Here is a 19726-nt window from a genome sequence, read left to right as displayed (position 1 = left end):
AGGTAGAGTTATTAAAGTGACTATGCGAGTTCTTTTTCCTCTGGTTGCACATTTAACATGCTGATAGAAATTTTGATAAACGGATTTAAGTTTCCCTGCATTAAAGTCCCAGGCAAATAGGAGCGCCGCCTCTGGGTGAGCGGTTTCCTGTTTGCTTATGGCGGAATACAGCTCCTTCAATGCTGTCTTAGTGCCAACCTCTGACTGTGGTGGTATGTAAACAGCTACGAAGAATACAGATGAAACTCTCTCAGTAGGTAGTGTGGTCTACAGCTTATCATGAGAACTCTACCTCAGGCGAGCAATAGCTCAAGACTTCCTTAGATATTGTGCACCAGTTGTTGTTTACAAAAATACATAGACCGCCGGCCCTTGTCTTACCAGAAGCCGCTGTTCTATCCTGCCGGTACAGCGTATAACCAGCCAGCTGTATGTTGATATTGTCGCCGTTCAGCCACGACTCCGTGAAGCATAAGATGTTACAGTTTTTAATGTCCCGTTGGTAATTTAATCTTCCGTGTAACTCGTCTATTCTCCAAGGATTTTACGTTTGCTAGCAGAATGGAGGGAAGTGGGGGTTTATTAGATCACCTACAAATTCTCAGAAGGCAGCCCGCCTTTCTGCCTCCTCTTCGCGCAGATCACGGGGATCGTGTTGGGCTCGTCAGAGTCGTGAACGGAAAAAGAGGATTCTGTAACGGCCGTCGTATGAAGTGGACCAAGGCGCAGCGGGTTGAGTGCTCATTTTCACTTTATTTGAGACACATAACAAAAACAAGAAAACGAACGAACGACAAACAGTCTTGCAGGCTACACACAGCTATGCAAAAACACTTCCCACAAATGACAGGTGAAAACAGGGCTACCTAAGTATGACTCCCAATCAGCAACAACGATGTACAGCTGTTCCTGATTGAGAGCCATACCAGGCCAACACAAAGAAATACACAACATAGACAGATCATAGAAATACAAAACATAGAACATAACCAAAAAACCCGGAACACTCTAAACAAACACCCCTCTACATAAACACATATCCCAACAAACCCAGAACCACATAAAACAAACACCCCCCTGCCACGTCCTGACCAAACTACAATAACAAATAACCCCTTTCACTGGTCAGGACGTGACAGATTCTGCTAGTCCGTGGTGAGTTATCGCAGTCCTGATGTCTAGAAGTTATTTTTGGTCATAAGAGATGGTAAAAAAAACAAGTTGCAAATAAAACAAACAAAAAAACACATTCGGTTGGGGTCTCGTAAAACATCTGCCTCCTTCTCCGGCGCCATTTTACAACGACGTATCATATCCCATATCTGATACGTGGTTTCTGTTGGATGGCTGGCATGTTCTCTCTGTTGTCAGTTCACCAGACTGTGTTGTGATGTGTTAGTTTTCCCTGGGCTGTGTTATGATGTAATTAGTGATTTAATTAGTTTTCCCTGGGCTGTGTTGGGATGTATAGAGGTATCTTACAACGACGTATCATATCCTATATCTGATACATGGATTCTGTTGGATGATTATTTTTACGGAACATTGGTGGAGCGCCACAGAGATGCATCTCTTCAACAGCACCCTGGAGAGGCTTGCTGGGAATGGACAGTACCCTGGAGAGAGGCTCGATGGGAATGGACAAGCACCCTGGAGAGGCATGCTGGGAATGGACAGCACCCTGGAGAGGCACGCTGGGAATGGACAGCACCCTGGAGAGGCATGCTGGGAATGGACAGCACCCTGGAGAGGCACGCTGGGAATGGACAGCACCCTGGAGAGGCACGCTGGGAATGGACAGCACCCTGGAGAGGCATGCTGGGAATGGACAGCACCCTGGAGAGACATGCTGGGAATGGACAGCACCCTGGAGAGGCACGCTGGGAATGGACAGCACCCTGGAGAGGCATGCTGGGAATGGACAGCACCCTGGAGAGGCACGCTGGGAATGGACAGCACCCTGGAGAGGCATGCTGGGAATGGACAGCACCCTGGAGAGGCATGCTGGGAATGGACAGCACCCTGGAGAGACATGCTGGGAATGGACAGCACCCTGGAGAGGCATGCTGGGAATGGACAGCACCCTGGAGAGGCATGCTGGGAATGGACAGCACCCTGGAGAGGCACGCCTTTGAGAAAGTGGGTACTGTTTATCAAAGGATGGCGCTCACCTAAAAAGCCCATCGTTTTTTTTTTAGAATTATGTGAAGTTTTATGTGTTGTTGTTGGAGGTGCGTCTTGGTCAGTTTAACTCAGAAAATGTTGCTCTCATCAATCTGCCGCCAAATGGCGGCCGCCTAATCCTGTTTAATGAGCGGGCCGGCCGTACCTATGGCATATCATAATCACAACAATAAATTGTTTATAACTAACTCTGAACACAGTAATGCAAAATGGATGCAGAGGAGGTGACAAACTTGAAATGGGCTGAATATTTACACATTGCTCAGGAGGTACAGTGGAAGTCAGTGTGGAATAAATTTGACTAGTTATGGAAAATACTGGAGATCAAGAAAAAGAAGGGATGGAGCAAGTGCTGCGTGCCAAACAGGTGATGTATAGTATACAGCAATTAAGCTGTTAGATTACTATATCATTTTTCTGACGTTTGGAACACAGTAAACAACAATAAATAAATGATAAGCGTATCAGAGATTGTTGTAATGCTTTTTTGCGTGAATGCAATTTCCGAAATGGAATGGTTTCTGTATTGTTTAAGCTAATTATTCAAGGCTTGCTTTATTTTATTTTAAAACTGAAATGTTTGATTGCATATCAAATCATGAAAAACTTGTATGCTGTGTGATGACAAGAACAAATTAATTATTGATTGATACAGTAGCCTATAGAAGTATTGAAATATAGGCCTTAGTAAGTTACGGTATTAAGACTAAACAGGATCTACAGCTCCATGGTGGTTCTACAAGGCTGTTACACTAAGTCTACTAATGATAATGACATGGTGGTTCTATACCTAGTCTACTAATGATAATGACATGGTGGGTCTATACCTAGTCTACTAATGATAATGACCTGGTGGTTCTATACCTAGTCTACTAATGATAATGACATGGTGGTTCTATACCTAGTCTACTAATGATAATGACATGCTGGTTCTATACCTAGTCTACTAATGATAATGACATGGTGGTTCTATACCTAGTCTACTAATGATAATGACATGGTGGTTCTATACCTAGTCTACTAATGATAATGACATGGTGGTTCTATACCTAGTCTACTAATGATAATGACATGGTGGTTCTATACCTAGTCTACTAATGATAATGACATGGTGGTTCTATACTAAGTCTACTAATGATAATGACATGGTGGTTCTATACCTAGTCTACTAATGATAATGACATGGTGGTTCTATACCTAGTCTACTAATGATAATGACATGGTGGTTCTATACCTAGTCTACTAATGATAATGACATGCTGGTTCTATACCTAGTCTACTAATGATAATGACATGCTGGTTCTATACCTAGTCTACTAATGATAATGACCTGGTGGTTCTATACCTAGTCTACTAATGATAATGACATGGTGGTTCTATACCTAGTCTACTAATGATAATGACATGGTGGTTCTATACCTAGTCTACTAATGATAATGACATGGTGGTTCTATACCTAGTCTACTAATGATAATGACATGGTGGTTCTATACCTAGTCTACTAATGATAATGACCTGGTGGTTCTATACTAAGTCTACTAATGATAATGACATGGTGGTTCTATACCTAGTCTACTAATGATAATGACATGGTGGTTCTATACCTAGTCTACTAATGATAATGACATGGTGGTTCTATACCTAGTCTACTAATGATAATGACATGGTGGTTCTATACCTAGTCTACTAATGATAATGACATGGGGGTTCTATACCTAGTCTACTAATGATAATGACATGGTGGTTCTATACCTAGTCTACTAATGATAATGACATGCTGGTTCTATACCTAGTCTACTAATGATAATGACATGGTGGTTCTATACCTAGTCTACTAATGATAATGACATGGTGGTTCTATACCTAGTCTACTAATGATAATGACATGGTGGTTCTATACCTAGTCTACTAATGATAATGACATGGTGGTTCTATACCTAGTCTACTAATGATAATGACATGGTGGTTCTATACCTAGTCTACTAATGATAATGACATGGTGGTTCTATACCTAGTCTACTAATGATAATGACATGGTGGTTCTATACCTAGTCTACTAATGATAATGACATGGTGGTTCTATACCTAGTCTACTAATGATAATGACATGGTGGTTCTATACCTAGTCTACTAATGATAATGACATGGTGGTTCTATACCTAGTCTACTAATGATAATGACATGGTGGTTCTATACCTAGTCTACTAATGATAATGACATGGTGGTTCTATACCTAGTCTACTAATGATAATGACATGGTGGTTCTATACCTAGTCTACTAATGATAATGACATGGTGGTTCTATACCTAGTCTACTAATGATAATGACATGGTGGTTCTATACCTAGTCTACTAATGATAATGACATGGTGGTTCTATACCTAGTCTACTAATGATAATGACATGGTGGGTCTATACCTAGTCTACTAATGATAATGACCTGGTGGTTCTATACTAAGTCTACTAATGATAATGACATGGTGGTTCTATACCTAGTCTACTAATGATAATGACATGCTGGTTCTATACCTAGTCTACTAATGATAATGACATGGTGGTTCTATACCTAGTCTACTAATGATAATGACATGCTGGTTCTATACCTAGTCTACTAATGATAATGACATGGTGGTTCTATACCTAGTCTACTAATGATAATGACATGGTGGTTCTATACCTAGTCTACTAATGATAATGACATGGTGGTTCTATACCTAGTCTACTAATGATAATGACCTGGTGGTTCTATACCTAGTCTACTAATGATAATGACATGGTGGTTCTATACCTAGTCTACTAATGATAATGACATGGTGGTTCTATACCTAGTCTACTAATGATAATGACATGGTGGTTCTATACCTAGTCTACTAATGATAATGACATGCTGGTTCTATACCTAGTCTACTAATGATAATGACATGCTGGTTCTATACCTAGTCTACTAATGATAATGACCTGGTGGTTCTATACCTAGTCTACTAATGATAATGACATGGTGGTTCTATACCTAGTCTACTAATGATAATGACATGGTGGTTCTATACCTAGTCTACTAATGATAATGACATGGTGGTTCTATACCTAGTCTACTAATGATAATGACATGGTGGTTCTATACCTAGTCTACTAATGATAATGACCTGGTGGTTCTATACTAAGTCTACTAATGATAATGACATGGTGGTTCTATACCTAGTCTACTAATGATAATGACATGGTGGTTCTATACCTAGTCTACTAATGATAATGACATGGTGGTTCTATACCTAGTCTACTAATGATAATGACATGGTGGGTCTATACCTAGTCTACTAATGATAATGACATGGTGGTTCTATACCTAGTCTACTAATGATAATGACATGGTGGTTCTATACCTAGTCTACTAATGATAATGACATGGTGGTTCTATACCTAGTCTACTAATGATAATGACATGGTGGTTCTATACCTAGTCTACTAATGATAATGACATGGTGGTTCTATACCTAGTCTACTAATGATAATGACATGGTGGTTCTATACCTAGTCTACTAATGATAATGACATGGTGGTTCTATACCTAGTCTACTAATGATAATGACATGGTGGTTCTATACCTAGTCTACTAATGATAATGACATGGTGGTTCTATACCTAGTCTACTAATGATAATGACATGGTGGTTCTATACCTAGTCTACTAATGATAATGACATGGTGGTTCTATACCTAGTCTACTAATGATAATGACATGGTGGTTCTATACCTAGTCTACTAATGATAATGACATGGTGGTTCTATACCTAGTCTACTAATGATAATGACATGGTGGTTCTATACCTAGTCTACTAATGATAATGACATGGTGGTTCTATACCTAGTCTACTAATGATAATGACATGCTGGTTCTATACCTAGTCTACTAATGATAATGACATGGTGGTCTATACCTAGTCTACTAATGATAATGACATGGTGGTTCTATACCTAGTCTACTAATGATAATGACATGGTGGTTCTATACCTAGTCTACTAATGATAATGACATGGTGGTTCTATACCTAGTCTACTAATGATAATGACATGGTGGTTCTATACCTAGTCTACTAATGATAATGACCTGGTGGTTCTATACCTAGTCTACTAATGATAATGACATGGTGGTTCTATACCTAGTCTACTAATGATAATGACATGGTGGTTCTATACCTAGTCTACTAATGATAATGACATGGTGGTTCTATACCTAGTCTACTAATGATAATGACATGGTGGTTCTATACCTAGTCTACTAATGATAATGACATGGTGGTTCTATACCTAGTCTACTAATGATAATGACATGGTGGTTCTATACCTAGTCTACTAATGATAATGACATGGTGGTTCTATACCTAGTCTACTAATGATAATGACATGGTGGTTCTATACCTAGTCTACTAATGATAATGACATGGTGGTTCTATACCTAGTCTACTAATGATAATGACATGGTGGTTCTATACCTAGTCTACTAATGATAATGACATGGTGGTTCTATACCTAGTCTACTAATGATAATGACATGGTGGTTCTATACCTAGTCTACTAATGATAATGACATGCTGGTTCTATACCTAGTCTACTAATGATAATGACATGGTGGTTCTATACCTAGTCTACTAATGATAATGACATGGTGGTTCTATACCTAGTCTACTAATGATAATGACATGGTGGTTCTATACCTAGTCTACTAATGATAATGACCTGGTGGTTCTATACCTAGTCTACTAATGATAATGACATGGTGGTTCTATACCTAGTCTACTAATGATAATGACATGGTGGTTCTATACCTAGTCTACTAATGATAATGACATGGTGGTTCTATACCTAGTCTACTAATGATAATGACATGCTGGTTCTATACCTAGTCTACTAATGATAATGACCTGGTGGGTCTATACCTAGTCTACTAATGATAATGACATGGTGGTTCTATACCTAGTCTACTAATGATAATGACATGGTGGTTCTATACCTAGTCTACTAATGATAATGACATGCTGGTTCTATACCTAGTCTACTAATGATAATGACCTGGTGGGTCTATACCTAGTCTACTAATGATAATGACATGGTGGGTCTATACCTAGTCTACTAATGATAATGACATGGTGGTTCTATACCTAGTCTACTAATGATAATGACATGGTGGTTCTATACCTAGTCTACTAATGATAATGACATGGTGGTTCTATACCTAGTCTACTAATGATAATGACATGGTGGTTCTATACCTAGTCTACTAATGATAATGACATGGGGGTTCTATACCTAGTCTACTAATGATAATGACATGGTGGTTCTATACCTAGTCTACTAATGATAATGACATGGTGGTTCTATACCTAGTCTACTAATGATAATGACATGGTGGTTCTATACCTAGTCTACTAATGATAATGACATGGTGGTTCTACAAGGCTGTTAAACTAATACTACTAATGATAATGACGTGGTGGTTCTATACCTAGTCTACTAATGATAATGACCTGGTGGTTCTATACCTAGTCTACTAATGATAATGACATGGTGGTTCTACAAGGCTGTTAAACTAATACTACTAATGATAATGACGTGGTGGTTCTATACTAAGTCTACTAATGATAATGACCTTAATTATAACAATAATAATAATAATAATAATAATAACGGAAACAAGGAGCAGAAGCAGGATCTGTCTAATTTATGTAGATATATATCTGATTTATGATTCATTGATTATAGAGCTAATTAAGTTGGGGTTTCCTCTCTCTGGTCATTTCTCTTAGACAATAAGTAAAGGGCTGTTTCCTCTCTCCTCCCTCTGCTGCTACCTCCGCCGCATTGTTCTCAACACCAACATGCTGGTTAAATGAGCTAATATGCACATAGCAACATGGTCTAGGAAAAGGTGACAATTCAACAGCACACTGATGTGGATCAGAACCGTAAACAGTAACCGCTATAGAAAGCGCATTTCTTATAAAATAATATACATTTTATTAGTGTTGCACAATTGTTCTTATGTAAAATAACCATATACAATTTCAATTGCACATGTCTTAGATTGATGGACTGTGCTTTGCATCCGGCCTCCACAATGGATCAGTCCTCTCAGCGTGAATCAGACAGGAGTCTTGTACACCATGATATTATTATTTATTTATTTGTCGACCAACAGCCTATCGACCAAACAATCGACCAGTCAACTAAATGGGGTCAGCCCTAACGTAAACATTATTAAAGTGACCAGTGTTTCATGTCTATGTACATATGACAGCAGTCTCGAAGGTTCAGGGTAGAGTACTGGGTGGTAGCCGGCTAGAGCAGTCTCTAAGGTGCAGGGTAGAGTACTGGGTGGTAGCTGGCTAGAACAGTCTCTAAGGTGCAGGGTAGAGTAGCAGGTGGTAGCCGGCTAGAACAGTCTCTAAGGTGCAGGGTAGAGTAGCAGGTGGTAGCTGGCTAGAACAGTCTCTAAGGTGCAGGGTAGAGTAGCAGGTGGTAGCTGGCTAGAACAGTCTCTAAGGTGCAGGGTAGAGTAGGGTGGTAGCCGGCTAGAACAGTCTCTAAGGTGCAGGGTAGAGTAGCAGGTGGTAGCTGGCTAGAACAGTCTCTAAGGTGCAGGGTAGAGTACTGGGTGGTAGCCGGCTAGAACAGTCTCTAAGGTGCAGGGTAGAGTAGCAGGTGGTAGCCGGCTAGAACAGTCTCTAAGGTGCAGGGTAGAGTAGCAGGTGGTAGCTGGCTAGAACAGTCTCTAAGGTGCAGGGTAGAGTAGCAGGTGGTAGCCGGCTAGAACAGTCTCTAAGGTGCAGGGTAGAGTAGCAGGTGGTAGCCGGCTAGAACAGTCTCTAAGGTGCAGGGTAGAGTACTGGGTGGTAGCCGGCTAGAACAGTCTCTAAGGTGCAGGGTAGAGTAGCAGGTGGTAGCCGGCTAGAACAGTCTCTAAGGTGCAGGGTAGAGTACTGGGTGGTAGCTGGCTAGAACAGTCTCTAAGGTGCAGGGTAGAGTACCAGGTGGTAGCCGGCTAGAACAGTCTCTAAGGTGCAGGGTAGAGTTGCAGGTGGTAGCCGGCTAGAACAGTCTCTAAGGTGCAGGGTAGAGTAGCAGGTGGTAGCTGGCTAGAACAGTCTCTAAGGTGCAGGGTAGAGTACTGGGTGGTAGCTGGCTAGAACAGTCTCTAAGGTGCAGGGTAGAGTAGCAGGTGGTAGCTGGCTAGAACAGTCTCTAAGGTTCAGGGTAGAGTAGCAGGTGGTAACCGGCTAGAACAGTGACTTAGGATCAGGGCAGGGTACTGGGTGGAGGTTAGTAACAGTAACTAAGGATCAGGGCAGGGTACTGGGTGGAGGCTGGCTAGTGGTAACTGTTTAACAGTCTGATGGCCTGGAGATAGAAGATGAATGAGTTAGCTGAATACAGAATGAGTGAGTTAGCTGAACATAGGAGACTGAATGAGTTAGCTGAAAATAGGAGACTGATTGAGTTAGCTGAACGCAGGAGCCTGATTGAGTTAACTGAACGCAGGAGCCTGATTGAGTTAACTGAACACAGGAGCCTGATTGAGTTAGCTGAACACAGACGCCTGATTCAGTTAACTGAATGCAGGAGCCTGATTGAGTTAGCTGAACACAGGAACCTGATTGAGTTAGCTGAACACAGGAGCCTGATTGAGTTAGCTGAATGCAGGAGCCTGATTGAGTTAGCTGAACGCAGGAGCCTGATTGAGTTAGCTGAACTCCAGATGAATGAGTTAACTGCTAAGAGCTATATTCCAGTCCAGGTCCTATTCACTGAGTGAAGGTAAATCACCACAAGAAGGTAAATTGAGGTTTGAAACCGGAGGGCCCAGTAGAAACACACTCACTTCCAGAACAGTCAAAACAGAAAACATTGGCTAAGTCCCAAATGGCACTCTATTACCTACATGGTGCATTGCATTTGACCAGGGCTGCACTTTTTGAGATGCAGCGTATCACTTCGTATCATTAAAAACAGAAAACATTGTTTCCAGTCTCCAGGCAGAGAGACAGATCCTGACGTGGCCAAGGCAGGTGCTTTTCCAAAGCTGTCCGTTCCCTTTCCTTCATGAGTCTGAGAGGCCTAATTCCCAAAACATTCTCATCTAGTTACAAATGCCATTCATCATGTCTCCTCAGCCTCTCTGTCTCTCTCACTTTCTTCCCAGCCTCTCTGTCTCCCTCTTTGTCTCCCCAGCCTCTATGTCTCTCTATCTCCCTCTCTTTCTCCCAAGCCTCTCTCTCTTTCTCCCCAGCCTCCCTATCTCTATCTCTTTCTCCCCAGCCTCTCTCTCTCTCTCTCTCTCTCTCCCCAGTGTCTCTATTTCTCTCTCTCTCTCCCCAGCCACTCTGTCTCTGCCTCTTTCTCCTCAGCCTCTATCAATTCAATTCAATTCAATTCAAGGGGCTTTATTGGCATGGGAAACATATGTTAACATTGCCAAAGCAAGCGAGATAGATAATATACAAAAGTGAAATAAACAATAAAAATGAACAGTAACATTACACTCACGCAAATGTCATATTTCGTATATATACAGTGTTGTAACGATGTACAAATGGTTAAAGTACAAAAGGGAAAATAAATAAGCATAAATATGGGTTATATTTACAATGGTGTTTGTTCTTCACTGGTTGACCTTTTCTTGTGGCAACAGGTCACAAATCTTGCTGCTGTGATGGGACAGTGTGGTATTTCACCCAGTAGATATGGGAGTTTATCAAAATCGAGTTTGTTTTCGAATTCTTTGTGGATCTGTGTAACCTGAGAGAAATCTCTCTCTCAGTCTCTTTCTCCCCAGCCTCTATCTCAGTCTCTTTCTCCCCAGCCTCTATCTCAGTCTCTTTCTCCCCAGCCTCTATCTCAGTCTCTTTCTCCCCAGCCTCTATCTCAGTCTCTTTCTCCCCAGCCTCTATCTCAGTCTCTTTCTCCCCAGCCTCTATCTCAGTCTCTTTCTCCCCAGCCTCTATCTCAGGCTCTTTCTCCCCAGCCTCTATCTCTGTCTCTTTCTCCCCAGCCTCTATCTCTGTCTCTTTCTCCCCAGCCTCTCTGACTCTCTGTCTCTTTCTCCCCAGCCTCTATCTCAGTCTCTTTCTCCCCAGCCTCTATCTCAGTCTCTTTCTCCCCAGCCTCTATCTCAGTCTCTTTCTCCCCAGCCTCTCTGACTCTCAGTCTCTTTCTCCCCAGCCTCTATCTCAGTCTCTTTCTCCCCAGCCTCTCTGACTCTCTGTCTCTTTCTCCCCAGCCTCTATCTCAGTCTCTTTCTCCCCAGCCTCTATCTCTGTCTCTTTCTCCCCAGCCTCTCTGACTCTCTGTCTCTTTCTCCCCAGCCTCTATCTCTGTCTCTTTCTCCCCAGCCTCTCTGACTCTCTGTCTCTTTCTCCCCAGCCTCTCTGACTCTCTGTCTCTTTCTCCCCAGCCTCTATCTCAGCCTCTTTCTCCCCAGCCTCTATCTCAGGCTCTTTCTCCCCAGCCTCTATCTAAGTCTCTTTCTCCCCAGCCTCTCTGACTCTCTGTCTCTTTCTCCCCAGCCTCTATCTCAGGCTCTTTCTCCCCAGCCTCTCTGACTCTCTGTCTCTTTCTCCCCAGCCTCTCTGAGTCTCTTTCTCCCCAGCCTCTGTCTCTTTCTCCCCAGCCTCTATCTCAGTCTCTTTCTCCCCAGCCTCTCTGACTCTCAGGCTCTTTCTCCCCAGCCTCTCTGACTCTCAGTCTCTTTCTCCCCAGCCTCTATCTCAGTCTCTTTCTCCCCAGCCTCTATCTCAGTCTCTTTCTCCCCAGCCTCTATCTCAGTCTCTTTCTCCCCAGCCTCTCTGACTCTCTGTCTCTTTCTCCCCAGCCTCTCTATCTCTTCCTCGCCAGCCTCTGTCTCTTTCTCCCCAGCCTCTATCTCTCTGTCTCTTTCTCCCCAGCCTCTATCTCTCTGTCTCTTTCTCCCCAGCCTCTCTGACTCTCAGGCTCTTTCTCCCCAGCCTCTCTATCTCTTCCTCGCCAGCCTCTGTCTTTCTCTCCCCAGCCTCAGCGCTTGATGGTTTTGCGACTGCACTTATAGAAACTTTCAAAGTTCTTGTCATTTTCAGTATTGACTGACCTTCATGTCTTAAAGTAATTTCACCTGTTCTTGCCATAATATGGACTTGGCCTCCAAACTTTTGACTGGTACTGTATTTGATACCATTCCACTTATACCGCTCCAGTCATTACCGCGAGCCCATCCTGCCCATTCAGCTCTAGCCATTACCGCGAGCCCATCCTGCCCATTCAGCTCCAGCCATTACCGCGAGTCCATCCTGCCCATTCAGCTCCAGCCATTACCGTGAGGCCATACTCCCCATTCCGCTCCAGCCATTACCACGAGCCCATCCTGCCCATCCTGCCCATTCAGCTCCAGCCATTACCACGAGCCCATCCTGCCCATCCTGCCCATTCAGCTCCAGCCATTACCACGAGCCCATCCTGCCCATCCTGCTCATTCAGCTCCAGCCATTACCACGAGCCCATCCTGCCCATCCTGCCCATTCAGCTCCAGCCATTACCACGAGCCCATCCTCCCCATTCAGCTCCAGCCATTACCGTGAGGCCATACTCCCCATTCTGCTCCAGCCATTACCACGAGCCCATCCTGCCCATCCTGCCCATTCAGCTCCAGCCATTATCGCGAGTCCATCCTCCCCATTCTGCTCCAGCCATTACCACGAGCCCATCCTCCCCATTCAGCTCCAGCCATTACCACGAGCCCATCCTCCCCATTCAGCTCCAGCCATTACCGCGAGGCCAGCCTCCCCATTCTGCTCCAGCCATTACCGCGAGCCCATCCTCCCCATTCAGCTCCAGCCATTACCGCGAGCCCATCCTCGCCATTCAGCTCCAGCCATTACCGCGAGCCCATCCTCCCCATTCTGCTCCAGCCATTACCGCGAGCCCATCCTCCCCATTCTGCTCCAGCCATTACCGCGAGCCCATCCTGCCATTCAGCTCCAGCCATTACCGCGAGCCCATCCTGCCATTCAGCTCCAGCCATTACCGCGAGCCCATCCTGCCATTCAGCTCCAGCCATTACCGCGAGCCCATTCTCCCCATTCAGCTCCAGCCATTACCGCGAGCCCATCCTCCCCATTCAGCTCCAGCCATTACCGCGAGCCCATCCTCCCCATTCAGCTCCAGCCATTACCGCGAGCCCATCCTCCCCATTCTGCTCCAGCCATTACCGCGAGCCCATACTCCCCATTCAGCTCCAGCCATTACCGCGAGCCCATCCTCCCCATTCTGCTCCAGCCATTACCGCGAGCCCATACTCCCCATTCAGCTCCAGCCATTACCGCGAGCCCATCCTCCCCATTCTGCTCCAGCCATTATCGCGAGCCCATCCTCCCCATTCAGCTCCAGCCATTACCGTGAGGCCATCCTCCCCATTCAGCTCCAGCCATTACCGCGAGCCCATCCTCCCCATTCAGCTCCAGCCATTACCGCGAGCCCATCCTCCCCATTCAGCTCCAGCCATTACCGCGAGCCCATCCTGCCATTGAGCTCCAGCCATTACCGCGAGCCCATCCTCCCCATTCAGCTCCAGCCATTACCGCGAGCCCATCCTCCCCATTCAGCTCCAGCCATTACCGCGAGCCCATCCTCCCCATTCAGCTCCAGCCATTACCGCGAGCCCATCCTCCCCATTCAGCTCCAGCCATTACCGCGAGCCCATCCTCCCCAATCTGCTCCAGCCATTACCGCGAGCCCATCCTCCCCATTCAGCTCCAGCCATTACCGCGAGCCCATCCTCCCCATTCAGCTCCAGGAACAGGATTGGAGAGCCCTGATTTAGAACCACCATAAAATAAATATTTCTATCAATCTTTGAAATTGTTCTGCCCTTACGGATTCACAGACAATATTTATATAATCTGTACAGGGCTCTGTAGCATCAAACAAATTCAGATATCCAAAGAATGTTTGTTTATTTGTCAAATTCTCAAAATACAGCGGCGTGTACACTATTTAATGCTAACTCAAGAGAATTGGGTATTCACCAAGAATGTTATATGGTAAAAGTAACATACAAAAAAACATTATGAACAGTGTGTCTGAGTGTGTCTCAGCTGTAGAGACACACAAGTGCAGAGAATTGTAGCTACAGATTATTACACCAGATAATGTGATTTAACCAAGTCTGCTCTCATTGATTGAGACAGGTGGGTGTCCACCCCAAAGTACTGCATGTCATGATGACAGAGACCTGTCTCGATTAATGACTGAGAAGACTTGAAATAGACATGATGGAGGGGAAAGTTATTTATTTTAATAACGGAGCATTTTCTCAATTCAAACTGAACTCCTGCAACTGGACATTTTATGAGTCTCCTGTTTCCCTGAATCGAGGCATCGCTGACGTTGTTTGAAAATTGTCTGTGCTACACCAAACAGTACCTATCCTGTAACCAGTGGAGGCTCCTCAGAGGAGGAAGTGGAGGACCATCCTCCTCAGTGAATTACATAAACATTTACATTTTAAAACATTAAAAAAGTTATCCTTTTTGGATAAATTATACTAAATATAATCACGTCACCAAATAATTGATTAAAACACAGTATTTTACAAAGAAGGTCTACAGCACAGTAACCTCAACAGCACTCTGTAGGGTAGCACCATGGTTTAGCCGGAGGACAGCTAGCTTCTGTCCTCCTCTGGGTACATTGACTTCAATACAAAACCTAGGAGGCTCATGGTTCTTACCCCCTTCCATGGACTTACACAGTAATTATGACAACTTCCGGAGGAAGTCCTCCACACAATCAGAGCTCTTGCAGTATGAACTGACATGTTGTCCACCCAATCAAATGACAAGATAATTAATCTACTACTGGAAGCCTAAAATGTGGTGAGTAGTTGACTCAAAGAGCAAGACAATAGTTGAACAGTTTAGTACAAATATACTTGTTCCAAAATGAAGGAGAATCAAGAGAGAAATAGAGAGAGATTTTGTATTTTTTTCAACTTTTAAGTTCACTTACTTAGCTAGCAAATGCAGTTGCTAGTTCAGCCTACTGAAACACCCTGCTCAAACAGAGGGATGCTATATTAGCTAGCTGGCTATGACTTTCCAACACAACACTGGAACTCTCCGAAGTCAAGGTAAGCTATTGGTTTTACAAATGTATTGCCACCAGGGCCCGCTGGTGTAACTGATTACTGACTGTACACTAATGTTACTGCATGATTTTAGTGGGTTTATTAACATGTTTGTTTTATAAGCTCTGCTGACTATGACATTACTTTAGCTAATATGGTGACAACGATGTAGGCTGTGTGTAGCGGTTATGATATGGTTTGGCTTGGAAAGGATTTTTCTCCTGATCACATACAGCTGATGTGTTGTGCATTGAAGTCCACAAGGGAAGAGAAGAGGTGAGAGGAGAGAGGGTAAAGAGGCGAGAAGGAGTAGAACGTGGCTGCTATGAAAGGGAACTGTGTTTACGCGTGGTCAGGGGTGTATTCATTCCGCCGATTCTGTTGAAAAATCGTTCTTAAACAGAAGCAAACGGAACGGGGATAAACATAGTTGAATTAGTCCAATATAAACTCTTCTTTGCAACTGTTGGACTAATGATTACATCTTAGATCAGCTAGATGCAGGTAAGAGTGTGCAAGGCGGTATTTAATGTCACTGTCTGTCACCTCAAATTTTTCTCTCGACCTGTGTGAACCTACGTTGTAAACTTTCATTCATAAGGCTAGGTTGTAGCAACCTCATGATGGGTACAGGGGAAATTAGAGTATCATGTAGTAGCCTAAACCTATCACTGTTACATTGAGCTGGGTGAATGGAATATGAAGGACAGTCATCCAACATGCTGTAATAGAAATAAGGCCATGCTCATGAAAAAAAAAGAATTGTCCTCCCTCATCTTAAATGGCACCGACAGCCACTGGAGTGTACATATGCTAGCTAGCAAGATAATTAGCTATATCGACACAAGAGTCAAACACTTCGCTGTTCGAGCATCCAGAATAAATTCCAGCCCTTACATTATGATACAGTACACTCTCTTCTGTCAATGCAATTTTCTTCATGCCATTTTAATCAAAATTTGCGCTGACTGATCAACAGTGTCAAGTTACTTTTCAGTTGCCAAAAACTTCTGTTGTCACACCCTGATCTGTTTCACCTGTCCTTGTGATTGTCTCCACCCCCTCCAGGTGTCGCTTATTATCCCCAGTGTATTTATCCTTGTTTCCTGTCTCTCTGGGCCAGAGTATTTATCCCTGTGTTTCCTGTCTCTCTGGGCCAGTGTATTTATCCCTGTGTTTCCGGTCTCTCTGGGCCAGTGTATTTATCCCTGTGTTTCCTGTCTCTCTGTGCCAGTTCGTCTTGTATGTTAGTCAAGTCAACCAGCGTGTTTTTCCCCTACTTCTTTTGCTATTCTCCTTTTTCTTGCCCTCCTGGTTTTGACCCTTGCCTGTTTCTGGACTCTGTACCCGCCTGCCTGACCTTTCTGCCTGCCTTGACCACGAGCCTGTCTGCCACTCTGCACCTCCTGGACTCTGATCTGGTTTTGACCTTTTTGCCTGTCCACGACCATTCTCTTGCCTTCCTCTATTGGATTAATAAACATTGTAAGACTCCAACCATCTGCCTCCTGTGTCTGCATCTGGGCCTTGCGCCTTGATAACTGTACTGTGCTGTCCAAACTTGTGAAACAAAGATGTCTATGATTGGTTCAGATTTTAAACTGACCCGACCAAAAACCAACATCCGTGGAAGAGATTCCCTAAAAACACACCACTTCGATACAGATAAAACAAGTTAGAATTAACGTAGCAGGTTAGGAGAATTAACGTAGCAGGTTAGGAGAATTAACGTAGCAGGTTAGGAGAATTAACGTAGCAGGTTAGGAGAATTAACGTAGCAGGTTAGGAGAATTAACGTAGCAGGTTAGGAGAATTAACGCAGCAGGTTAGGGAGAATTAACGTAGCAGGTTAGGAGAATTAACGTAGCAGGTTAGGAGAATTAACGTAGCAGGTTAGGAGAATTAACGTAGCAGGTTAGGAGAATTAACGCAGCAGGTTAGGAGAATTAACGTAGCAGGTTAGGAGGTTAGGAGAATTAACGCAGCTGGTTAGGAGAACTAATATAGCAGGTTAGGAGAATTAACGTAGCAGGTTAGAAGGTTAGGAGAATTAACGTAGCAGGTTAGGAGAATTAACGTAGCAGGTTAGGAGAATTAACGTAGCAGGTTAGGAGAATTAACGTAGCAGGTTAGGAGGTTAGGAGAATTAACGTAGCAGGTTAGGGGAATTAACGTAGCAGGTTAGGAGAATTAACGTAGCAGGTTAGGGAGAATTAACGTAGCAGGTTAGCAGGTTAGGAGAATTAACGTAGCAGGTTAGGAGAATTAACGTAGCAGGTTTGGAGAATTAACGTAGCAGGTTAGGAGAATTAACATAGCAGGTTAGGAGAATTAACGTAGCAGGTTAGGAGAATTAACATAGCAGGTTAGGAGAATTAACATAGCAGGTTAGGGAGAATTAACGTAGCAGGTTAGGAGAATTAACGTAGCATGTTAGGAGAATTAACGGAGCAGGTTTGGAGAATTAGGTAAAGGTTACAAAGTGTTAGGGTCAACAGACAGCAGTGTCAGGGTTAACAGAATGCTCTCCTAACCTGCTACAAAAAGTCAATTGAATCAAACTGCTGTGTTTTTTTGGATTCCTTGGCAGTTGAAATCAAGGCCGGTCCGCACCGCACCACTTAGGCAAATATTGTTAAAAACCAGCTTCAGGTTCAGAGATTTACAACGGTCCATTGTTGTATTATTGTTTCTCCTCACTGTTTGCTGGTAAACTTAGCTAGCTGGCTGGCTGGATAGAAAATGACCTGACTTCCTCCTGGGCAATTATGTGAAACACATCTCACTGTCCTAGACATGCCTCAGACATGATGAAAACAAGCCCAGATTCCCCCAGGGAGAAGTTTAACCATTACAACGCCAGCTCTAAACCATTAACCATTACCACACCACACTGATCCTAGAGTATCTGAGAATGATATTTAAGGGAACCGCATTATACATGAACTATCACCTACGGGATGTCCTTCGGCCTTGTAACAAATGAATACAGAACTTTAAAGCGCTGTCAAACCATCCCTCTATTTAAATGAGATAGTGTTTCCTATTAGTCAGGCCATTTCCCCTGTTTAGCCACTCAGCATAGCTCTATTCACCTCCTATCATCCCAGGGCATCAGTATAAACTGCAAATGAGTTGGAGTTTAATCAAATTAAAAACAGAAGATGTTGTCAGTTCAGTATGCTGTGTGTGTTCAGACTCCCAAATGCAGTTTGTATCTCTTTATTTAATACTATCTGACATGAGAGAGGGCAGAGAGGAGGAATGAGAAGAGACAAGGTGGAGGGAGAGTAAATGGGGGGGTGGACGAGAGGAGAGAAAGAGATGGAGTGAGACATGTCTTTGGGGAAGGATCTACCCTTCAAGAAAAGCAGAGACCTTGAGCAACACGAGGCAGAGAGAATGAGAGAAAGGAAGATTGGAGAGAGGGGCAGAGAGGAGGAGAGAGAGGCAGAGAAGGGGAGCGAGAGAGGCAGAGAAGAGGTGGAGAGACAGAACGACAGAGAGGAGGTAGAGAGAGAGAGGCAGACAGGAGGAGAGAGAGAAGGTGAGATTAGGTGGAGAGATAGAGAGGCAGATAGGAGGTGGACAAGAGATGCAGAGAGGATGAGAGAAAGAGAGGCAGAGAGGAGGAGAGAGAGAAGCAGAGAGGAGGAGGAGAGAGAGAGAGAGAGAGAGAGAGAGAGAGAGAGAGAGAGAGAGAGAGAGAGAGGCAGAGATGAGGAGAGAGAGAAGCAGAGATGAGGAGAGAGAGAAGCAGAGAGGAGAGAGAGAGAGGCAGAGATGAGGAGAGAGAGAGGCATAGATGAGGAGAGAGAGAAACAGAGAGGAGAGAGAGAAAGTGGCAGAGAGGTTGAGGTTGAGAATAAGATAGAGGCAGAGCAGGATAAATAACAACATGGACAGAGCAGAGCAGGATAAATAACAACATGGACAGAGCAGAGCAGGATAAATAACAACATGGACAGAGCAGAGCAGGATAAATAACAACATGGACAGAGCAGAGCAGGATAAATAACAACATGGACAGAGCAGAGCAGGATAAATAACAACATGGACAGAGCAGAGCAGGATAAATAACAACATGGACAGAGCAGAGCAGGATAAATAACAACATGGACAGAGCAGAGCAGGATAAATAACAACATGGACAGAGCAGAGCAGGATAAATAACAACATGGACAGAGCAGAGCAGGATAAATAACAACATGGACAGAGCAGAGCAGGATAAATAACAACATGGACAGAGCAGAGCAGGATAAATAACAACATGGACAGAGCAGAGCAGGATAAATAACAACATGGACAGAGCAGAGCAGGATAAATAACAACATGGACAGAGCAGAGCAGGATAAATAACAACATGGACAGAGCAGAGCAGGATAAATAACAACAT

Source organism: Salmo salar, chromosome ssa13 (assembly GCF_905237065.1).
Source record: "Salmo salar chromosome ssa13, Ssal_v3.1, whole genome shotgun sequence".
NCBI lineage: Eukaryota > Metazoa > Chordata > Actinopteri > Salmoniformes > Salmonidae > Salmo > Salmo salar.
This window is presented reverse-complemented; position numbering follows the sequence as displayed.